This window comes from Cervus elaphus, chromosome 2 (genome assembly GCF_910594005.1).
Source record: "Cervus elaphus chromosome 2, mCerEla1.1, whole genome shotgun sequence".
Classification (NCBI taxonomy): Eukaryota; Metazoa; Chordata; class Mammalia; order Artiodactyla; family Cervidae; genus Cervus; species Cervus elaphus.
Genome location: NC_057816.1, coordinates 32,119,361 through 32,138,101, shown reverse-complemented (window position 1 = coordinate 32,138,101; position 18,741 = coordinate 32,119,361). Strand labels below are relative to the sequence as shown.

General features: G+C 42.8%; 1 non-coding gene across 1 annotated transcript; it reads left to right on the top strand.

Moving 5' to 3' along the window:
• The first annotated feature begins 1,053 nt into the window (after positions 1–1,053).
• LOC122677598 lies at positions 1,054–1,160 on the top strand. The gene has a single exon (XR_006335853.1). It is a non-coding gene; the product is annotated as a U6 spliceosomal RNA (small nuclear RNA).
• Positions 1,161–18,741: the final 17,581 nt, after the last annotated feature.

Below are 18,741 nucleotides of genomic sequence, written 5' to 3'. Positions count from 1 at the left end.
GGACCAGGATTCCTACCCTGGTCTACTTTCTCAAAAGCCTGTGTTTTCACCACCACCATGTTACCATCTGGAATTGAGTTAATAAAAGAAGTGTAATGTTTTCTTAATCATTTCTCTGATTTTTTCCTAGCTGTGATTAATGGTTACCAGCTCTTCCTCTAGCCTTTTCTGACCTCAGCGTAGGGGGGAGTTCCATGTCTTGGGCCACATGGACTCATGTGACAATGAGATGGGGCAAGACAAGATATGCCCAGAGCTAGTTTACATTTGGAAGTTTCTAGGACCTTGTGAAATTTTCAATATTTTTTTGCTTTGTCTTGAAGAAAATCCAGACAAATCAGAAAGCATTTCCTATCCAGTGGCCCCACCATTTTAATAAAAAAGAGGGAGACCCATTTAGTGGATTCCGTCCAAGTTGACTTGGTGCCCTGCTGGCCAGAGGCCACAGCTTCAGTTTGGAGTGTTTTGTTCTGCTGTTTTTGAAGACTGGGTCAGCAAAATACATCCCAAGATTATTTGTCTGTTTGTCCCTGTTGCCTCATGACTTCCAGACAAGATTTGCCAAAACTCACTCTCCCACCAGCATTCTCAAAGAAGTGCTCTTTGGGGTAAGATGTGAGACAGAATGAAGAAAGGCTCAAAACGCATGAAGGCTTTTTCAAATATTCCTTGCACAGACAGCATGGTTGTGTACAAGAGCAGGACTGAGAATCATGAATCCTGGGATCTGGCCTTGGCTGTTTCTCTCACTTGCTTTGTGATGTGTTCAGGTCCCTCCGCCTCTCTGGACTGGTTTTCTTGTGTGTGAAAGAGTGGGATCAGTTACTCATTCAACAAACATGAACAAAGGGCCTCCCACATACAGGTACCATGCTGAGGGTTGGGGATACTGAGATGTGAGATGCAGTCCCAAGTTCAAGAGAGCTTTCAGGTCAGGGTTGGGAGCAACTAGTAAAGGGGGCAAAGAGGAGAGAGGGGAAGCCTTCCTCCCTAGTTGGAGAGGCAGGTGGAAACAGGGATGAAATTTGGGCAGTACTTTAAAAGGTAAGTAGAGTGCTCGCTTCAGCAGCACATATACTAAAATTGGAACGATACAGAGAAAATTAGCATGGCCCCTGCGCAAGGATGACACGCAAATTTGTGAAGCGTTCCATATTTTTTATCTATGGTGAAACAGATCACCAGCCCAGGTGGGATGCATGAGACAAGTGCTCGGGCCTGGTGCACTGGGAAGACCCAGAGGAATCGGGTGGAGAGGGAGGTGGGAGGGGGGATCGGGATGGGGAATACGTGTAACTCCATGGCTGATTCATGTCAATGTATGACAAAACCCACTGAAATGTTGTGAAGTAATTAGCCTCCAACCATAAAAAAAAAAAAAATACTCACAGAACATGAACTACAGAACTACATAGGCTTTTTTAAAATATATATATTCATACAGGCTAAAAAAAATAAAAAATAAAAAGTAAGTAGAGCTTGCTAGAGCCAGAGATTACAGAAAGGCATTCCAGTGGAGCCCAGGCTCTGAGATTGGAAAGAGCAAGGCCGCCTCTGAAACAGTGACACTAGAAAAGGGATGAGTGGGAATAGTTAAGGGTCTGGGCATACTGCCTGACTTCAAGTCCTGGCTGCATGTACTTGTTGGCTACATGGCCTTCAGCAAAGTATCTCACCTCTCTCTAATTTCCTCATCAGACAACTGCAGATAATAATTATATTCACCTGATAGGGTTCCATAAGTACTATATAAGTCGATGCACATAAGATGCTAAGAACAATGACTGGCACCTGCTATACCCTCAATGCATGATAATGATCAATACTGCCATTTTTGTTAGTTGAGGCTAGAGACCAACTGGTCCTCCCTGATGGCTCAGACAGTAGTGAGTCTGCCTTTAAGGCAGGAGATCTGGGTTCGACCTCTGAGTCAGGAAGATCCCCTGAAGAAATGAATGGCAACCCGCTCCAGTACTCTTGCGTGGAGAATTTCATGGACAGAGAGGGGCCCGTCAGGCTACAGTTCATGGGGTTGCAAAGAGTCGGACACGACTGAGCAACTAACACTTTCAGAGACTAACTAGAGTCGAGGCTAAGGGAAAAGACTAAAATATATGCTGGGGGACTTCCCTGGTGTTCCAGTGGCTAAAACTCCATGCTCCCAATGCAGGGGACCTAGGTTTGATCCTGATCGGGGAACTAGATCCCATATGCCACAGCTAAAAGATCCCACCTGCTGCAGTGAAGATCACAGACCCCACATGCCACAACGAAGACCTGGCACAGCCAAATACACAAATATTTTTTTTTAAAAGATAACATTACTTCTTTAAAAATAAATAAATAAATAAAATATATGCTGGGACCAGACTGTGAAGAGTTTTGTGTGTTCAGTTCAGTTCAGTCGCTCAGTCGTGTCCAACTCTTTGCGACCCCCATGAACCGCAGTATGCCTGGCCTCCCTGTCCATCATCAATTCTCGGAGTTTACTGTGTTATGTTCGTTCAATTTAATCACCAAGTGTTCCCTGTGTATCTGGCTCTGGGGATTCAGTGTTAAACTAGAGATATATCCCATGTCTAAGTCCTTGCCACAGGGAAAGGCTCCCAGGCAGTGTTAAGGGAGGGAAGCAGCAGTTGTTGAATGTAATAGAAGCAATCCATGCTGGCATGAGCCTTTCATCATCAGGCAGCCACTACATAACAGAAAAGGGGTCTGCCCTGATGGAACCTGCATTCAAATGTGGAAAGATACCCCATCTTATAATTCTAATGACATAGCTATGACCAGATACAGGCAGTGAACAAGACTTTCCCTAGGGTTCAGGGGACAGCAAAATGGAAATAAACATTAAGAACAACATGAGCTAGATCACCTTAGAAAGTTAGGTCCTCTCCTCTTCGGCTAGGAACACTCTATGGGAGACCTCCCTCTGTGTATCAGAGGCCATTTTCCTCCCCACCCAAAGATCCTATTCAGCCTATATAGACTGCTCTGATTCCCAGCTCCCAAGAAGAAATCCAGACAGACAGCTGGTCTTCAGCTTGCCTATTTCAAGCATATCTTTCACATTGATTTCCTCTCTTATACTTAACTGTCCTCTACAATTTCCACAAAGAATCATCACCCCCTTAAAGGAGAGATTTACCTATCCATAAGAACATGGCCATACTCTCTTGTTTCAGGGATATCCAGTCCCTTAGGAAAACAGAAGATAAACTGATTGTTGCAGAGGCTGCTGGTTGTCCCTTAGTATTCATTTTTCCTACTACTTTCTGTAATAGGAACTCATAAATCTGTCCACTAAGAAGAAAGACCATATTTCCCACCCTCCCTTACAGATAGGTATAGCCATATGACTAAAATCTGACCAGCAGGATATGAGGAGAAGTGGTGCAGGTAACTTCTGGGACATGTCTCTAAAGTGAGGGAGTGTGCCCTTCTTTGTCCCTTCCTTCTTTATACTGGCTGGAATGTCAGACACATGGCAGGAGCAGCCGTCATGAATGATGATGTGACAGCCACATGCTGAGGATGGTGGAGCCACAACAGGAAAGGAGCCTGGGTCACTGACATCATGGAGTGCTCTATCAGCCCAGGACTGACAACCTCTACAATTTCGTGATTGAGAATGTCAACCTTATTTGAGCTACTGTTTATTTACTCTCACTTATAGCCAAACTGGAGAAGGAAATGCAACCCACTCCAGTATTCTTGCTTGGAGAATCCCAGGGACAGAGGAGCCTGGTGGGCTGCCGTCTATGGGGTCGCACAGAGTCAGACATGACTAAAGAGACTTAGCAGCAGCAGATAGCCCACTTAAAACAAATATCTTCACCTTACTCATAAAAGAGAAACACATATAAGAACAGGGGTTGTTTCATGACACCAAGCCAGATCCCGCTTCTGAAATTGGTCTTGCTGCCCATGAGCCTGGTGTCCAGTAAGCCTATGAGGAGCTCTGATGCTCCAGCTTTCTGCTTGACCCTGAGGTGGTTCAGTTCTCCTGTATGTGTGTGTGTATGTTAGTCACTCAGTCATGTCTGACTCTTTGCAACCCCACGAACTATAGCCTGCCATGCTCCTCTGTCCATGGAATTCTCCAGGCAAGAATAATGAAGTGGGAAGCCCTCGGACCTCCTTCCAGGAGCCAAAACTTTGTCTTTAACCCTAGCTTCTTTGCACAGGTTCAGAAAACTATACGACTCTGCCAGTCCTTCTATCCACTCTCTGGCCCCTGGACACATCTACCCAGTTGCAGGTTTATGTCTGCTTCATAGGGACAACTTCCCTGGAACAAAGATGTTCCTGCTATGTTATGGGCCTTGCAGGTAAGGTATTTTCAGTAGGAACTGGGGAAGTTCTCTGACGGATCTTAATGAAGCAGTACCTAAAGTCCAAGCTCTTTATGCAAATCTGGCATTTGGCAGTTACAGCCTCTGTTGCCTGCACTTTCCCAAGAAGTAAACAGATGAATAAGTGAAAATCCCAGATTGGTCCTCAGCTGTCCCCTAGCTTACATTCAGAATGTATTTAATTATTATGTTTATCTGGTATAAATATTATGTTTATCTTTTTTTTTTTTATGTTTATCTTTATCTTCAAGAGTAGGAAGACTCGTACTCTTCCCATGATGTCTGTTGCAACCTGGATCCATCTGGGAACACTCAGTATTCATGAACTTCACAGGAAGGGTATAAAATGTCAAATTTTATGGGAGAAGATGCAATAAAAATTGTCTCCAAAGAGGCTGTGGCAGGAGAGCATTAGCAAGCTCTCAGCTTCATTTTTCGTATACAGTACATGTAACGAGATGTGGGTTGTCAAAGCAATTACGGGCTGGGAGTTGGACAATGGGAGAAGACTGTGTCACCTTGCAATAAAAGATGAGATATTTGAGACATAGACAGTTTGATCAGAATATATGCCACTGAGCTCAGTGTGAGGATTTCCAGGATTGAATTATTCCTATGATGTCACTACCGTCTGCAAAGACACCTACAACTGTGCCCAGCCACATGCTCCAGTTTGGACTCCTTATACCAGTGACACTGTAGAGTTCATTCAATCTACACTCTGGCCCCTGGACCCATCTATCCAGTTGTAAAACCACTAGGCAATTTCCAAAGCAGGTCCCCTGTCTGTACCTCACCCTCCTCTCCATGTTGACCTACCACTGAGGCCTCCAAGTGTCTCTGGGTCAGGCCCAGGAAGCTATAAGAGAGCCTTCACTCATTCTCTTTATTCATCCCAAGTATGAAATCTTCCCAAATCTTTAAGATCTAGTTCAAATGGCTCCTCTTCCAGGAAGCCTTCCTTAGTCCCCCCACAACACACACAAGTTCCTATTGTTATTATTAATACAACAATAATAATATTTCATTAAGCCCTTACAAAGAGCCAGGCACCATGCTGTTATATACAAACATAATCAGTTGAATCCTCACAATGTCCTACTGAGATAAGTGTTATCTCTATTCTATAGATGAAGAACTGAGACTGAGAGGACTGAAGTCCTATGCACAAGGTCAGACAATTGTTAAGTGCAGAATTGGAATTTGAGCCTCGGGGTGGTCACTAATCACTGCACCACACCGTCCCATGAAAGTGAGCACATACTTCTTGGAACTGCCCTGGCTCTTCACTTTGTCTCCACTAGGGTGAGATAATGTTCTGATCCACTCTGGCTCTGGCAGCCTATGGTTCTGGGATCATTAGAGGGCATGGCAAAGGGGACACAAGGGCTTCTTGATGGCTCTCTAAGAAGCACCGCCAGGACCTCTGTTGTGGGGTTCTTTTCTAAAAGAGTGTCCTCCCCCACTCAGCCCTTCATGCAGGGTGCAGCTTTAGAATTCCTGAACTCAGCTTCTGAGTATTGATTGTTTGCAGGAGCAAGTCAGCAATTTGTGGTTTCCCGACAATGGCTCTGTGTTCCGTTATAGAACTGGGCTTGTTCGCACTCCATCATCAGGCCCGGGTCTGGCCTACCCTTTTGCCTGGTGACCTGGAGCTATTCTGTGGTCAGGTCATCTGCCCCAACCCTTCAGAGTGGAGAACACAGGACAAGGCAGAAAGCCCAGCTCTATTATCACAAAGATAAAACAAAACTGGACTTCTTGCCCAGAGAAGGAATCGTTATGATGCCTATTCTTCTAAATGTGCATTTTGGTACTTCAGAGGAAAAAAAAAAAAGTGAGTTTAAATCGAGGGTGGTAGTGCTGATAATAGGGTAGGGAAACAACTATCCTTATATACTATCAGTGGGGTGTAAACTAATGTGATCTCTTTGAAGGACAAGTTGGTAATATTTATTGACATTTTAAATGTACAAACCCTTAATGCAGCACTCCTACTTCTAGAAATCTATCTTATAGACGTTCTTGTACATTATGCAGATATATGTACAAGATGTTTACTCTTGTATATATCATAGCAGAAATGTTAGTAATCTAAATCTAAATGACGGTCAGCTGGACACTTACTAAGTAAATTTTGTTAAAATACACGATGGAACATTTTGCAGTCATTTTAAAAAGGAAGTGGATTTGTATGTGCCTAAATGAAACATTCTCTGAGATGTACTATTAAAATAGCAAGATTCTGGGGGCAAAATGGGGGAAGCTGGATGTGAAAAAAGGTGTGTGGGGAAACCTTCCTACACTATTGGTGGAAATGTAAGTTAGTGCAGCCACTATGGAGAACAGTATGGAAGTTCCTTAAAAAACTAAAAACAGAGCTACCATAAGATCCAGCATCCCACTCTGGGGCATATATCTGGAGAAAACCATAATTCAAAAAGATATATTGCACTCTAATTTTCATAGCAGCATATTTACAATAGCCAAGGAATGGAAGCAACCTAAGTGTCCACTGATAGATGAATGGATAAAGATGATGTGGTACATGTACACAATGGAGTATTACTCAGACAGAAAAAAGAATAAACTAGGACTTCCCTACTGGCGCAGTGGATAAAAATCTGCCTGTCACTGCAGGGAACATGGGTTCAATCCCTGGCCTGGGAGGATTCCACACGCTGCAGAGCAACTGGGCCTGTGCACCGCAACCGCTCAGCCTGTATTCTAGAGTCCGTGAGCCACAACTACTGAGCCTCAGTGCTACAGCTACTGAAACCTGTGAGCCTGGAGTCTGTGCTCAGTAACAAAAAAAGCACTGCAACTACAGAAAGCCTGCACACCACAACAAAGAGTGGAACACGCTCGCCACCACTAGAGAAAGCCTGCAGGCAGCAACAAAGACCCACTGCAACCAAAAATAAATAAATAATTTTTAAAAAAAAGAATGAAAAAAAAAAAAAAAAGAATGAAATAATGCCATCTGCAGCAACATGGATAGACTTGGAGATTATCATACTAAGTGAAGTAAGTCAGACAAAAACAAAGACAAAGACAAATATCACTTACCTACAGAATCTAAAAAAATGATACAAACCAACTTACTTACAAAACAGAAATAGACTCAGACGTAGAAAACAAACCTATGATTACCAAAGGGGGAAGGGGTGGTGGGGAGGGATAAATTAGGAGTTTGGGTTTAACAGATACACACTACTATATGTAAAAGAGATAACAAGGACCCACTACACATCACTATATACAATATCTTGTAATAACCATAGAAAAGAATCTGAAAAAGAATGTATCTATATAACATGCTAAGTCGTGTTAAGTCACCCAACTCTCTGCAACCCTATGGGCCATAGCCTGCCAGGTTCCTCTGTCCATGGGATTCTCGAGGCAAGAATACAGGAGTGGGTTGTCATGCCCTCCTCCAGGGGATCTTTCCAATTCAGGGATTGAACTCAGGTCTGCTGCATCGGCAGGTGAGGTCTTTACCACTAGCATCGCCTATAATATCTGTATCTATGATCTATCTATATACATATATATACATATGTATATATGTGTGTATATATATGTGTGTGTATATATATATATAACTGAATCACTTTGCTGTATACCTGAAACACTGCAAATCAACTATAGTTCAATTTAAAAAAATTAAAACTTAACATTAAAAAAATTTTAAGGATTTCCCTGTGGCCCAATGGCTAAGACTCCACACTCCCAAAGCAGGGGGTCCAGGTTCAATCCCTGGTCAGGAAACTAGATCCCACATGTAGCAATTAAGATCTGGTGCAGCCAAATAAATAAAATAAAAAGAGTTGTGTCCATCTCTTTGTGACCCCATGGACTCCAGGCCAGAATATTGGAGTGGGTAGCCTTTTCCTTCTCCAGGGGATCTTTCCAACCCAGGGATCAAACCCAGGTCTCCCACATTGCAGGCGGATTCTTTACCAGCTGAGCCACAAGGAAAGCCCAAGAATACTAAAGTAGGTAGCGTATCCCTTCTCCAGAGGATCTTCCTGACCCAGGAATCGAACCAGGGTCTCCTGCATTGCAGGCAGATTCTTTACCAACCAAGCTATCAGGGAAGCCTAAATAAATTAAATAAATGTTTTTAAATAAAAAATGTTATTTAAGATATATAGAAACATTTTTAAAGGGATATATGTACATATATAACACAGAATTCTGGAAAGATGGTAGAAAACCATCAAGAATGGTTACTTCTGAGTAAAGGGCCTGAGATTCTGGAGTAGGAGGTGACAAACTTTTCAGTGACTACCAGTTTGAACTGGTTTGATTCCCCTCGCCTTTTATTACTTTTATTTTAAAAGTATTCAGGAAAGAAAAATATATATATTTATCCAAACCAAACCCTAATGTTCTAAACTCTTGCAAATGCCTCATTTTTCCCCCATAAACTGGGCTGCTACTGTGTCTAGCTGTATGCTCTGAGCTTTATTTAAAGTTCTGCTTTACATATATTTTCATGTTTGAGGTAAGTATGTATCAGTATCTCAGTTTTTCTGGCTGAGAAAACAAAAGGTTTAAAGAAATTACATAACTTCCTGTGATGGTTAATTTTATGTTCCAACTTGGCTATCCTACCCAGTTTTCTAATTAAACATGAATCAAATCTGTGTTGCTGTCAAGGTATTTTGCACAGTCAGTTGGCTTTTAGACAAAGGAGATTATATTCAATAATCTGGATAGACCTCACCCAATCAGTTAAAAAGGCCTTATGAGCAAAAATGAGGTTTCCTAAAAGGGGAAGAAATTCACATATTTGCTGCTTCAGCTCCTACCTGACAGTTTCCGCCTGCTGGTCTGCCTGCAGATTCCACACTTATCTAGCCAGCCCCCACAATCCCAAAAGCCAATTCGTTGCAATCAATCCCCCTTCCCACCTCCCTGTCCATATATATAGATATAGATATACAGCTCATGGCCCTGATTCTTTCCCTTGTGCTGCTAGCGTTAAGGTATTTTTAAAATATTTTATTTCTGCTTTGGTTGTGTCAAATGTCTGACGTCAAAGTAAAGCATTTTGTCACTGCTGACTCAGGATGGATTTACACAGCTGATCTAGTAGTAGATATTTTTTGCCTAGTGTTGCAGTGACATGCTTCCTTTGTGAACCAGTAAACTGGCCGTGGTCAGAATAAGTTTTCGCCAATAAAAAAACTTGTTGCCCCTCCCAAAAAATTATAATTACATATATATAACACACATACACATTTTTTTTTCTTCTAAAGGTTTTCTTTCTCTGGTATAATCCTGAATGATATGACACTCTGATATCACAGGCCTAATAATTGATACAGACAGGGTTCAAATAGAGATCCATCTGACTTTGAGCATTTGAAGTCAGACTGAGCTTGACAGAATACAACTAGGTTCATGTCATACCCTATGTGAATCCTTTTATTGAATCTATCATCTACAGGAATAAAAATTCCTAGCAGGACTATGTTTGTTAAATCTTTTTTTGTTTGCGAGTAAAAGAAGATGTAACTCAAACTGGCTTAAAAAATTTTAGGGCAGGAGGAGTGTGGACTTATGCCTCAATGTACTGAAAAAGTTAAAAGAAGTTTTGGTTTCACCAGGAATAGTTTCTCTCCCTCCATCTCTCAGCTTTGCTGTCCCTTTTTTTTTTAAATGTAATCCCTTTCTTGGTCATGCTGTCCCTTCATGGTAGCAAGATGGCTGCTGCAGTTCCAGCCTGAACACTCCTAGGGAAGAAGAGAACTCATTTCTTCCATATCTCAACTATACATTGTAGGGAAAACATGAGCATAGGGGGCTCTGCTTGGTCTGATGTGGACGTGTGTTACTGTTAGCAGTGATGTGCCAAGCATCAGTTGGTGGTGGTTTAGTCGCTAAGTAGTGTCCAACTCTTGTGACCCCATGGACTGTAGCCACCAGGCTCCTCAGTCCATAGGATTCTCCAGGCAAGAATACTGGAGTGGGTTGCCATTTCCTTCTCCAAGCATCAGTTTATCTGGGTCTAAACTGTGTGTAGGGATAGGGCCTGCCTACTCAACCAACATGTACTGAGAATAACGTACAGTAGATCCCTGAATGGAAACTGGGGGTTGTTATTGGAAGTAGGTGAATGAACACTAAGTAGTCCAAAATGGCCATTTCAGTGGTGTCCAAGGTCAGACTCACCTGGCCCCTACCCAACTCCTCCTACCCCAAACAACCTACACTTCCATTTTACCCAGACACTTGCCATTCCTTGAACATACCCCAAACTCTCCTTCCTCTGTGCCTTCTGCTTAGAATGCTATTTCCTTGCCATCTTCCATTCTGAGAAAGGTAACTGTTTCTTTAAGATTATCTCCAGAAAACCTTAGTGTATGCCTCCAACCAAATTAGTCTCCCCCTCTTCTTCGTTTTTATAGAGATAATTTTATTTCTATACAGAAGTGTTTAGTATATTCATATTGATATTATGATGATTTAAACACCTGATTAGGGTCTCCTAGTCTGTGAGTTCTTGGAGGGCAAAGACAATAAATCAATCACCTTCATAACCACATAGTACCTATAACAGCATCTTGCATATATTTATTTGTTTGAGCAAATGTTTATTAGGCATCTGTTTTGTGGCAGGTTCTATGCTGGGTATTGGAGGAAGCACTATTTAAAAACACAACTGAGACTTCCCTGGTGGCTCAGTGGATAGGAATCTGCTTGCCAATGCAGAGGACACAGGTTTGATCCCTGGTCTGGGAAGACTCCACATGCCATGGAGCACCTAAGCCTGTGTGCCTCATCTGTTGAGCCCATGCTTGAGAGCCAGCAAGCCGCAACTGTGGAACCCATGTGCTGTAATTATTGAATCCCGTGCACCTAGAGCCTGTACTCTGTAACAAGAGAGGTGCAGTGAAGTGAAATCAAAGTAGCTCAGTCGTGTACAACTGTTTTCGACCCCATGGACTGTAGCCTGCCAGGCTCCTCTGTCCATGTAATTCTCCAGGCCAGAATACTGGAGTGGGTTACCATTTCCTTCTCCAGGGGATCTTCCCAACTCAGGTATCGAACCAAGGTCTCCCACATTGCAGGTGGATTCTTTACCGTCTGAGCCACAGGAAAGCCACTGCAATTACAAGCCTGTGCACTGAAACTAAAGAGTAATACCCATTTTCGCAACTAGAGAAAACCTGCACACAGCAGTGAAGACCCAGCACAGCCAAAAATTAACTAATTAAAACACACACACACACAACTGGACTGTATATGCTTCTGCCTCAAATGGAATGGAAAAATCCCTTCAGGAGCCACAAAGCTACGCAACAAATCCAGAATTTGAACATATTCTGACACTGGAGTGTACAGTCTTCATCACTATGCGATACCATCCTCTGATGGTTAGGGCACAGGGAATGGAATCCCACAGGCTGTATTCAATTCCAGACTCTACCAATTCCTAGAGTATGACCTTGAGTAAGTTGTCACATCTTTCTAAAACTATAATGTCCCCCATCTATAAAGCAGGCATAATATTTGGGCTTCCCGGGTAGCTTGGTGGTAAAGAAACCACCTGCCAGGTAGGAGACACAAGAGATGTGGGTTCCACCCCTAGGTCAGGAAGATCCCCTGGAGAAGGAAATGGCAACCCGCTCCAGTGTTCTGGCTTGAGACATGCCATGGACAAGGGAGCCTAATGGGCTACAGCCCTGGGGGTTGCAAAGAGTCGGACATGACTGAGCACTCATGTACACATAAGACTGTTGTGAGAATTAATGAGTTAATTCACATAAAGCATTTAGCACAGTGCCTGGCATAGAGTCAGTGCTAGGTAAATATTTCTATTATTACATTTTGCAGAAAAGTTGAGCCCCGTGGGTATAATTTGGATGGAAAAAGCTAAATAGAGATAGGATAAAATAAGAATTCAATATTGGTGGAGGAAGAAGAGAGAAGAAGGGGTGGGGAGTTAAGACACAGAGCACTAGATGGGGCTTCTGAGGGAAAAAGTCAGCCAGCGAGAAATTCAGAGTGATGGAGTTGACCAAATAATAATCACAAAAACAACAACAACACTAGAGCTTACCATGTGCCACACAATTCTAGGTGAGAAGCCTGATAGGCTGCGGTCCATGGGGTCACTAAGAGTCGAACACGACTGAGCGACTTCACTTTCACTTTTCACTTTCACACATTGGAGGAGGAAATGGCAGCCCACTCCGGTGTTCTTGCCTGGAGAATCCCAGGGACGGGGAGCCTGGTGGGCTGCCGTCTATGGGGTCGCACAGAGTCGGACACGACTGAAGTGACTTAGCAGCAGTAGCAGCAGTAAATACCCAATGGGGCTTCCCAGGTAGCTCAGTGGTAAAGAATCTGCCTGTCAATGCAGGAGACACAAGAGACTTGGGTTCAATCCCTAGGTAGGGAAGATCCCCTGGAGAAGGAAATGGCAACCCAGTATTCTTGTCTGAAAAATCCCATGGACAGAGAAGCCTGGTGGGCTATAGTCTATGACTGAGCACAGCACAGTCAATATTCAATAACAGAAGAACAGCTCAGTAAATTTTGCTATATTCACTTTCTATTCAAATTCAGTTACTAAAAAATAGGATTTTAATAGCACAGGAAAATTTTCTCATGTTGAGTGAGTACTTTACAAGAACAGTAAAACTGTATATATATATATATATGAGCTCAACTAGGTTAAAATATTCACAGAAAAAAAAGATTAGAAGGCATTACACCGGCTGCATTGAGTGGTAGAACTTTTCTACAGCTTTATACTTTTCTATACTTTACAGAGTTTCTATAACGAGCATACAGTAACTTTATAATCAGAAAATAATAAAGATTTTATAAAAACTAGGCTCCATGTTTTCTTTTTGAGAGCCCTTCTCAGTTTGGCACTAGTGGCAGAGCTACAAAAGAGACTGAACGCAAAACCTCAAGCGCCTCCTGACGGGACTTCCCTAGTTGTTCAGTGGCTAAGACTCTGCACTCCCAATGCAGGGGGTCCAGGTTTGCCCCCCGGTCAGGGAACTAGATCCCACATGCTGCAGCTGAGTCCATAATACTGCAGCAACAACAAAAAGATCCCACAGGCTGCAACAAAGATCAAAATTCCCACATACTGCAACTAAGACCTGATGCTGCTAAATTAATTAATTTTTTATTTTTTTTTAAGCCTCCTATGTGGGTGTCAGAGTCCTAATAGACAAAGGATAGAATCCTAACAGCTGAAATGGGGACATTCTAGCTAGGAAACCTTAGAACCTTAAGCTTTCAGATTCTCAAAAATTCTCTGTTTCAGTAGAAACAGCTCATTCTGTCTCGCCACAAGACAGTAGTCCCTCCTTGTTGGGAGAGGCTACAAAAACCAAGGCAGGTGCTTGTCTTCTTCCTCAGTATCTGACAATATCACTCCATCTGTTGTCAGGCTAATAACCATCTCTGGGAGGAGACAACTTCCACACTGAAGGTATTGCAGACCCTGGTTAATACATACTGGAAGATATCAGGGAAACATATGTGGATGCGGTTGAAGGCATTGGACTTAGGAGGATGAAATACATGGCTTGATAGGGAAGAACACTTTTCAGGATCATTGGACATGGAGTGTAAGCTGATGCTGATTATACTAGGAGACCTAAAACTCCACTACAGGTCTCTGGTTAGAGTGGGGAATTAAGGAAGCCAAGTGATAAAAGGACTTCTAGCCCAAGTTCATTGCTCAAGGTGAAATGCGTTCATAGACCCACCCTGTAATTAATTCCTCAGTTTCTGAGAGTAGAGATTGGTAGAGATTTAGCAGGTATCAGAATTTTTGCCTTGATTTCACAGAAAGAGCCAGAGTGGAAGCCTTTGATATTACCCAGGTAGCCCACTGCCCCATCAAGTTGAGAAAATTATAAGCAACAGTGCATCTGGAAGGAATTACAAAGACTAGCACAAACAGACTTAAAAGGTGCAAGAGTGGTCATCCCCATTACACCCTTATTCAAGTCACCTCACTTGCCCCTACAAAAAACAGGCTCTGGTAAATGATAATGGACTATTACAAACTTAACCAACTTGTAACTTTAATTGTAGCTGCCATGCTGAATGGACTATCTTTACTGCAACTTGAAATCTGACTACTGATCTGACAAACATGTTCTTCTCAATTTCCATTGGTAAAGATCTAAAGTGGTTCATCCTTATTTGGAAAGGATACTAGTCTATATTCGCTATCTTGTCCCAAGTATGTGTTAACTCTCTTGCTCTGTCACAGAGTAGTCTCATTGCAGAGAACATTAGTAGTGGTCCTCTAGAATGATGGCCTCATGCTAGTGAGCAAGAAAAGAAAAGTACTTTAGATGCCCCAATAAGACATAATTATTCCAGAGAATGCAAGAAAAACTCAAGGTAGATTCAAGGACTTACCACGTTAAAGAAGTTTTTAGGGGCTCAGTGACCTAGAGTAGGCAAAACATTCCACCTAAGGTAAAGGACAAGTTTTTGCAGTAGCATTCCTATCATTGAAGAAGAACCACATGCTTGGTGGATTTTGGAGGAAGCATATAATAGACTACAATGTTACTCTGGTCCATTTACCTGGTGACTTGGAAGATTGCCATTTCTGTTTTGTTTTGTTTTTGCTCAAGGCAAGAGAGGATTCTGCAGCAGTTTCAGTCTGCAGTTCAAGTTACCTTAACACTCATGCATATGACCCAGAAGATCTGTGGGGCATAAGGATGCTATATAGCATTTCTGAAAAACTCTACAAGAGCTGCAGCCCTAGAGTTCTGGATCAAGACCATGTCTTCTATGGCACAGAACCACTCATCATTTGAAAACCAGATTCTAAATGCAGCAGGGTCCTAGTGGAGAGTAATTGCTTGACCTTGGAATACCACGTGTGACACGCTGAATAGCAGTCTCCCAAAAGATATCCATGTCTTAATCCCTAAAACCTGTGAATGCTACCTTGAAGTGACAAAATAGAGTCTGCCTTGTGATTAGTTCATGAATCTTGAGATGGGGAAATTATTCTGGATGATTCATCTGGGCCCCAAAAGCGATCATATGTATCCATATGAGAAAGGAGCAGAAGAAGATTTGGCATGCATATAAAAAGAGGAGAAGGCAAAGTGACCTTGAAGGCAGACCCTGAAGTAATATATCCACAGATCAAGAAATGCTGGCAGGTATCAAAAAGACTGGAAGAGGCAGGGAACAAACTTTCCCCTCAAGCCTCCAGAGTGAGTACAGCCCTAATGATACCTTGATTTCACCCAGTGATACAGATGCTGAACTTCTGGCCTCCAGAACTGTAAGACAATAAATTTCCATTGTTTCAAGCCACAGCTTTAAGTTTGTGGTAATTTGTTACAGCAGCCATAGGAAATTAATTCACCAAGTCACTATAAGACAGACACTGCCCATCATGAGTGAGTGTTATCAGGTCCACCAAGCCATAAGAATTGGAAAACCAACCCATTATAGGATAGAAATTGTGTCTTAGGTATCAGACATGAGCAGGTCCAGAAAGCACAATTACACTATGCCCAGATTCCCATGTACCCGATTTCTGTTGCACAGACACTTCTTCAGTTCATACCTATGGTGTTTGTGGGTAGAAGGGATAGGACCATACAACCAACTGACAGAGAAAGAAAAAACTAAACTTACTTGAGAAATGTATTGTATCTTCAGTCACTCAGTCATGTTGGACTCTTTGCAACCCCATGGACTGGAGCCCGCGAGGCTCCTCTGTCCATGGGATTCTCTAGGCAAGAATAATGGAGTGGATTGCCATGCCCGTCTCCAGGGGATCTTCCCCACCCGGGGGTTGAACCTGGGTCTCCTGCATTGCAGGCAGGTTCTTTTCTGTCTGAGTTACAGGGAAGCCCCTACTTGAGAAATGAATTGGTACAATTTGTTGGTACTAGTCAAAAATGTACAACTGCTTTATGACTCAAAGGGTAGTTGTAAAGCATAGCAGTTAAGGGAAATCCTGGACAGAGCTAAAATCAGTGCTCTCAGCTGATTACTTTGGAAGGAAAGAAAAGTGGCCTGAGGTACAGTTCTACATGGTCTCCTGAGCAAAGGTGAATGGCTTGAAGTGAGTGGTCAGAGACTTGAAAGAAACACCACTGGAAGACTGGACTAAAGAAATCTGGGCAAGGGGCTTTCCTGGTGGCTCAGTGGTGAGGAATCTGCCGACCAGTGCAGGAGACCTGGGTCTGACACCTGATCCGGGAGGAACCCACATGCGGTGGAGCAGCTTAGCCCCATGAGCACCATAACTACTCAGCCTGTGCCGAGCCTGGGAGCTGAGCCTAGAGCCTGGGAGCTGCAAATACTAAGCCCACATGCCACAACTACTGACGCCTGTGTGCCCTAGAGCCCATGCTCTGCAACAAGAGAAGCCACCACAATGACAAGCGGGCACACCACAACTAGAGGAAAGCCTGCTCAACAACGAACAGCTAGCCCAGCCAAAAATAAATAAATTTTTAAAAAATTTTTAATGCTTTAAAAAAAAAGAAACCTGGGCAAGAAACAGATGGATGGACATGTGGAAGTTGGTATAGAGATCTTTGTATCCCAAGTTAATGTCATAAGAGAACAGCCACTATAGAGAAGGTGCTCAACAACCAGGAGAGAAGATGACTCATCCTGTAGATGTCAGTCAGCCTCTCTCCTCAGCTACTTCAGTGCGAGCACAATACGGCCAGGAGTTGAGTGGCTATGATGACAAAGATGGTGGCAACGCATGGGCTCAGCAGGATGGGTTCCCTCTTATCAAAGCTGATCTAGTTACTACCTTTGCTAAATGCCTAGAAAGTCAGTAGCAGAGAGCAAGGCTGAGCTCTAATCCTTAAAGAAACCAGTTCACCTCTTGGTGACCAGTTGATTACATTGAACATCTTTATTCTTTTTTTTTTTTTTAAGTAAGAATCATTTATTGTATATTTTTTAAGGTGGAGGGTTAATTGGTACGGTACATAATCTCATTCTTGAAAAATTAAACACAAATGGATAAAAATGGCAAATCAGAATGAGCATGTAAAAAGACAAAAATTAAGCATATTTGTGTAGAGAATGTTTCCTGATATATCTATATACTAACATTCTTCTCCATCATGTCTTTAAAAATTTATGGCCTGTTTCTTTCCTACATAACAGCTGATGCTTAACCAATAATGAACGAACCCCTTTAGTCTTGGAGCGAGCAGTGAAATGATGCCTAGCTTGTAATGATTTTGCCTTCTCTGCCCAAAGTGCCCACACCAGAACCAGTGTATGAGAACCCGTGCACACACAGCATTGACTCAGAACAAGGGACCTACTTTCAGTGAAGAAGGTGTTTATTTTAGGACCCACTGATTCTATACCTCACCACCCAGAAGGACTGTTATCAGAATGGTGGAGCATTCAGGTAAAGCTTAGTTAAGTGCCAGGTCAGGCACTTAACTAACACAGTGGTAAGGATAAGCAAGCAATTATGATAACTATGTTTCTGTCAAAGGTAAGGCAACTATAAAGGCTTTGGGGATGAAGGCGATAGTACCCCCCACCACATGAGAAATCCAGATCAGCCAAAGTGCTGGCTAAGATAAGGAAAATCTAGACTGGGTGGTAGAAGACATCGGTGATGAACATCGGCTAGAGCTTTGGGACCAACTGCAGCAGCAGGAAAAACTTATTTTACTAATCCTCATAGATTATTAAGTGTTTGCAGGAACTGCAGCCAGCAGCCACACTGAAGAAGACTTTATGACCCACTGGACTTGGCATATGTCCAAGGCATATGAGGAAGGCATATGAAAGTGAAAGTATTAGTCACTCAATCGTGTCTGACTTTTTGCAACCCCATGGACTATAGTCCAACAGGCTCCTCTGTCCATAGAATTCTCCAGGCCAGAATACTGGAATGGGTTAGCTGTTCCCTTCTCTTCCCAACTCAGGGATTGAACCTGGGTCTCCGGCATTGCAGGCAGATTCTTTTAACAGTCTGAATCACCAGAGGAAGGCATAAGCAGGCCTGGATGGTGCAGGAGGGGAGCTATCTAAAATCTCCTGTTTCACTTCAAGCCCTAACAGTCTCCCCTCTTGTTTCAGCCAAGGTGCACAAAGTATACCTCCATGAAGATACAGCCTCACAGTGTGACGCCTCAAGCCTCTCATTTGCAGTCTTTCAGCCTCTTTGAGCTGCCTCAAGGGATGTCTGTGGGAGTCCACTTAACACTCATTTACTTGAAATCCAAATGTTCCCTGGGGCCATTCTTAACCAATGGGAGATAGAAGCTGATGGGTACTGCCCCCTTTCTTCCTCTGAGCAGACAATCCTTAAATGCATTTTATACAGTTTCTCTGAAGGTTTCATATGTCGGAGCCAGGATCTGCTCTTAAT